The sequence below is a fragment of the Lepus europaeus genome, chromosome X (assembly GCF_033115175.1).
Source record: "Lepus europaeus isolate LE1 chromosome X, mLepTim1.pri, whole genome shotgun sequence".
In the NCBI taxonomy this organism is placed as follows: domain Eukaryota; kingdom Metazoa; phylum Chordata; class Mammalia; order Lagomorpha; family Leporidae; genus Lepus; species Lepus europaeus.
Window position 1 is genome coordinate 94,717,136 of NC_084850.1, and position 6,000 is coordinate 94,723,135.

Below are 6,000 nucleotides of genomic sequence, written 5' to 3' on the forward strand. Positions count from 1 at the left end.
TTAACTAAAAGCAGGGATGATATATAGCAATTGTAATTTTAATTCTATATAAATAGAGTGGAAACTCTGCTGCATCTTTGTAATCATTTGTTGCTACCTGCATATATTCAGATTATTAGTTTTCTTCAAAAATAAAGTTAGTTAATTATGTATTTATGAACTGGGCTTCCCTTTAGTATTTTTATGTCAGCAAAGAATATGTGTGCAGAACAGTTTAGATCTATTTCCAGAGGACTTATTTGCAAAGTTGAGAGCAGGGACAATACTAAATAGACAGTCAAACAACATTAATAACAGTATTAGAAATTTAGTAGTATAAGCATTTCGTGTAAAAACTATCTTTATCCAGATGTGTTAACTAATTTAGTTTAAAATTACTTATTGCCTTCTCAGAGTAATAAGTAGGCTACTGATATTAGTGTATATTTCTATGTTGTTTGGATCTTTAACCTCTGAAAGTTTCCACAGCTTTGTCTGTAATTAACCTACCAAAGGCCCTGATTCCTAAAGAGGCCCTACAAGGCACCTCCTGCCAGGTGCAGCTGCCAGAGTTAATAACAGATGAAGCTGAAGAAGAGTTCAGAGGAGGTATTTGCAAGACTCTGCAGGAAGTCAACACTGTGGAAAATCAAAACAGTTTCCTTTCACAATGGAATAAAATGTTCTTCAGGATGGCCTCCCTGCTGTTGCACTTGACAGATAGGCAGGAAGATACCAAGCAGGGGCCAAAGCAGAAGGGCAAACTAGAATTGATTACCATTTGGTTCACTTAATTAGGCCTTATGTCAGCTGGTCCATGAATCCAAATCTCTCTGCAATCATAGATTTGTTTTCCACATTAGATATTCACAGAGACATTCTTTCATGGCAATGGTCAAAATATAGGATACTACAAATCTTTATGAAACACTGCTAATATATCCCAGACATCTGACATAAAATTTATAATCTGATCCTCTAACCCATGTCACCCTTAAACTAGGTCTTACTGATTATGGTTTACAGACACAGAAACTTAGTACAAAAACAGGATAGGAAGTTAAGTTGGCTAATTCCATACAACATTCTAATGAGCAAAGGATATAGAATAAAAATCCAGGTATGTCAGTCTCTAAGCCAAATGGTTCTCAATTGGGTTATATAGTAAAATCAGTGAGGTGAAATTTTAAATAATTCAGATCCCTAGACCAGCCACCAAATCAATTAAACTAGCATGGGTATGGTGGATGTGGGTTGTGGTTCCCACGTGCCAGAATTTTTTAAAGCTCCTTCAATTATTCTAACATGCAGCTGAGGCTGAGAGCACCTATTCTTTTTTTTAACTTTTATTTAATGAATATAAATTTCCAAAGTATAGCTTATGGATTACAATGGCTTCCCCCCCATAACTTCCCTCCCACCTGCAACCCTCCCATCTCCCGCTCCCTCTCCCCTTCCATTCACATCAAGATTCATTTTCAATTATCTTTATATGCAGAAGATCAGTTTAGTATATATGAAGATTTCATCAGTTTGCACCCACACAGAAACACAAAGTGTAAAGTACTGTTGGAGTACTAGTTATAGCATTAAATAACAGTGTACAGCACATTAAGGATAGAGATCCTACATGGGGAGTAAGTGCACAGTGACTCCTGTTGTTGACTTAACAAATTGACACTCTTGTTTATGGCATCAGTAATCTCCCTAGGCTCTTGTCATGAGTTGCCAAGACTATGGAAGCCTTTTGAGTTCACTGACTCTGATGATAATTAGACAAGGTCGTAGTCAAAGTGGAAGTTCTCTCCTCCCTTCAGAGAAAGGTACCTATTTCTTTGATGACCTGTTCTTCACACTGTGATCTCACTTGCGGAGATCTTTCATTTAGGTCATTTTTTTTTCCAGAGTGTCTTGGCTTTCCATGCCTGAAATACTCTCATGGGTTTTTCAGCCAGATCCGAATGCCTTAATGGCTGATTCTGAGGCCAGAGGAGAGCACCTACTCTTAAACATCTATTCCTTCCATTACAGCCATTTATCCCAAGTTTTCCCCATAATAAAAGTCACTTAAGATAAAATCACTTATGATAGTTGTTAGGAATACAGATTCTGATGCTCCTTACCCAAATAATCTGATTTAGAAGGCCCAGGAGGAGTCTGTCAAGTACTACATTAACAAGCATATCAAGAGGCTCTTAGTATCAAGAAAGTTTGAGAAACACTATGTACTTTCTTTTTTATTTTGTTTAAGGGATACAACTTCATGCAATTAATATTTACAGATTTGGGAATATGATGGTTCCCCCCTGACATCGCTCCCACCTATACTACCCCCTTTCTTCTTCCTCACTCTTCCCATTCTATTTTTTATGGAGATCAATTTTCAATTAATTTGTATATTCTTAAGATTAACCACACACCAGATAGAGAGTTCATCGATCAGTATGAAAAACATGGAAGTAAAGAACAAAAGCAAACAAACAAACAAGAAAAGCATTGTTCCCCAACAGCGAAGGCAAGGGCTGTTCAAAACCGTCACATCTCAAAGTGTCATTTTGCTCCTGTAGATTACATTTTAAGTACCCTATTAGTTACCACAGATCAGAGAGACCATATGGTGTTTGTCCTTTTGCGACTAGCTTTTTGCACTAAGTATAATGCATCCATTTTTTTTGCAAATGACAAATTTCTTTTTTTTTACTACTTTGTAGTATCCCATAGTGTATACATACCATAATTTCTTTAGCCAGTCTTCAGTTGATGGACATCTGGGTTGATTCCATATCAACAATTAGGAGCTGAAATGAACATGGGGGTACAGATAAGTCTTTCATATGCTGATTTCATTTCCTTTGGATAAATTCCTTGTAATGGGATGGCTGGATCATATGGAAGGTCTATATTCAGCTTCCTGAGATATCTCTATACTGTCTTCCACATTCCCACCAACAGTGGATTAAGGTACGCTTCTCCCCACATTCTCGCCAATATTTTTTGTTTTTCTATTTCTGTATGTGAGCCATTCTAACTGGGATGAGGTAAAACCTCATTGTGGTTTTAATTTGCATTTCCCTGATAGCTATCAGGGATATGTACTTTCTTTTAGAACATGTCGTATGCACACCTGCAGTTATAGAACCAGATCCAACCATTTGTCATAACATTAAAAACAAGGGCATTTTGCAGTCTAACTTATGATGTTGTAGGTATTTTGACATGCATTTATCCTTTTTGAGACTGTAAGCTTTAGAGAGTAGGTGCCATGTTCACATATTTTTTATTTCTCACTATTCTTAGCCTAGACTACGTCTATTCACAGTTATGATCAGAAAGTGCTGATTAAATAGTTACCTATGAAAAACATTATTTATCAACAATTAGGGCAATAGAGGACTGTCAGATGATTTAAATGAGCCTCAGCTTATAGTCTTCATATAGAAAAGGAGTTAGAATCTGCAGCTCTCAATCAGCCCTAAATTCTCATAACACTGGACAGCATTAGCAAAGATACTAGAGAGATTCTTCTTTAGTGATGCTCAAAAATAATTTACTGTCAACACAAGTCCTTTTACCAAGGAGGGAACTTACATAGAAGGAAATAACTAAAGTTACTCTTAGATGCTTTTTAAAATTATGGACAGAATAGTAACACACATCCACCATACCCACTCTGATTTAATTGATCTGAGTGCTGGTTTGTGGATCTGAATTATTTAAAAGTTCCCCTCACAGATTTTACTATATTACCAAATTGAGAACTCTGGTTTAGAGAAGGCATATGGGGCTATGTATTCTGGATCCTTGACTCATTAGTTGTGAGGAATTAGCCAATTTAACTTCCTATCCTTTTGCAGGCCTCAGGTTATGCATCTGTTAGATATAATGAATAAGGCCTATCTTACAAGTCAGATTATAAATAACATAGGGTGTCTGGGGCATATTAGAGATGCTTCATAAATATTTATATTATCCTATATTTTGACCATTACCACAAAAGAATATCTGTGTGAATATCTCAGGATTTGCTATGATGGATATACTATTCTTGGGCCGAGATGGGACTTCTAACAATCATCAGCTCTCCCTGCAACATAATATCCATTATAGTGACTGATGGAAGTTTGTCTCCCTCTGGTGCTGTATATCAGGGACAGTAGTGCATTCTTGTTCTGCTTCATTCTACTTCATTTCTGTATCTACCATATAGGGAATATATCAGAGAAAGAATTCTGAAACATGACTTTTTATTCATTCTTAGAGTCTGAAAGAAATGTCTTAAAATCAAGTGCCTTCAAGAGTGGGACAGATAACATAAATATGCAAAGTTGGATGACAATAGGCAGTGGTAACCTGAGGAGTGTGTATCTGACTAAAGGTATATAAATAAAAATTAAAATTAAGAGTCAGGATCTGGGCCAGTGCTGTGGTGTAGTGGGTAAAGCCACCGCCTGCAGTGCCAGCATCCCATATGGGCACCAGTTCGAGACCCGGCTGCTCTACTTCCAATGCAGCTCTCTGTTCTGGCCTGGAAAAGCAGTGGAAGATGGTCCAAGTCCTTGGGCCCCTGTACCCATGTGGGAGACTGGAAGAAGCTCCTGGCTCTTGGCTTCAGATTGGTGCAGCTCTGGCCATTGTGGCCATCTGGGGAGCCAACCAGCAGACAGATGACCTCTCTCTCTCTTGCTCGCTCTCTCTTTTTCTCTCTCTGCCTCTGCCTCTCCTTCTCTCTCTGTGTAACTCTGACTTTCAAGTAAAGTAATTTTTTTTTAAAAAAAGAAAAGAGGATCAACACATTAGGGACTATTTATGGCCTCAAGGAAGAAGAAGCTCATAACAGGAATGTCTTCCTCAGGATGAATGTGACCTGCAGTGGATATCTCAATGGATTGGAACTTAGTTGATGCCAGGCACTTATTTTTGGTTTTCAATTTGTTCAATGCCATGAGTGACTGAATTTGCACAAGTATCATCAGAACAAGTAATTCTATACCACAGTAATCTTCCAACACCCAATGTGGTCTCAAAGCATGCTTTGCCCTGGTCCTCCCTTAAAGTGTTATGTCAGCGGGATGTGAGGAAGAGAGCTGGGGGGGAAGGTTGATGTCTCTTAAGCATATTTTCATCAGACACAAAAGGGCACTAAATGCTTTTTATCATATGAATAGTACAAATGTAAAATAATTTTCTCACTAGATTATATTAACTGTGACTTTTGATACATGGTATAGTTTGAGCCAAAATATAGTCACCTTCAAAACCGCTTTTCTTGGTAAATCATTAGTTTCACTTTCTCCAAGGAAAGGAAAACCCTATTAATATAGTATAAAATTCTTCATATCAACCCTCATTTTGCCATTTTTATCTCCCAATCTCAGTTAGATAACCACAAGCATAATTTTAAGAAATATACTTACTATAAAACCTCTAACTCAGGCTCACACTCGGGTTCTTTGTAAACTGAGTTATTTGAATTTGTTTTTACTGTATCAAGAGTTTCATGCATACTATATACTTGCTTAAGCTAGCTGGCAATACAATCTTGTGACAGGTATAGTGATAAACTGAGTTGTCTTACATTCTGAAGACATGATTACCTGAGTCTTTTCAAGTACAAAAGTAGCTCCCAGAATCATTTGTCATTTACAAAAAAAGAAAAGAAAAAAGAAACAGAAGTGATGGTTCATTTGCTCCAAGCTGTAGAAAATAATACAACCCTTTTTAGGCTATATCATGCACTCCACACAAACAATGCCCCCAGTGAATTAAATTCCTCCAATATATCCAATTGCCAATGTAGAATTTTTAAAAGATTAAATTTAACAACAAGACCAAAAAAGCAACTGGAATTTTGTAGAAACAGTGTTATCTGAGTTGGAGTCCTGAACAACTTTTTTCAGACATTTCAGTATCTCCAAACTGCTGATGATACTCCAAAACTGTCCCTATATTACTGCCCAGACACTTTGAGTTGGAATTTCCTATAGCATTTTATGGGACACGAATCTTTGATCCACTAACATC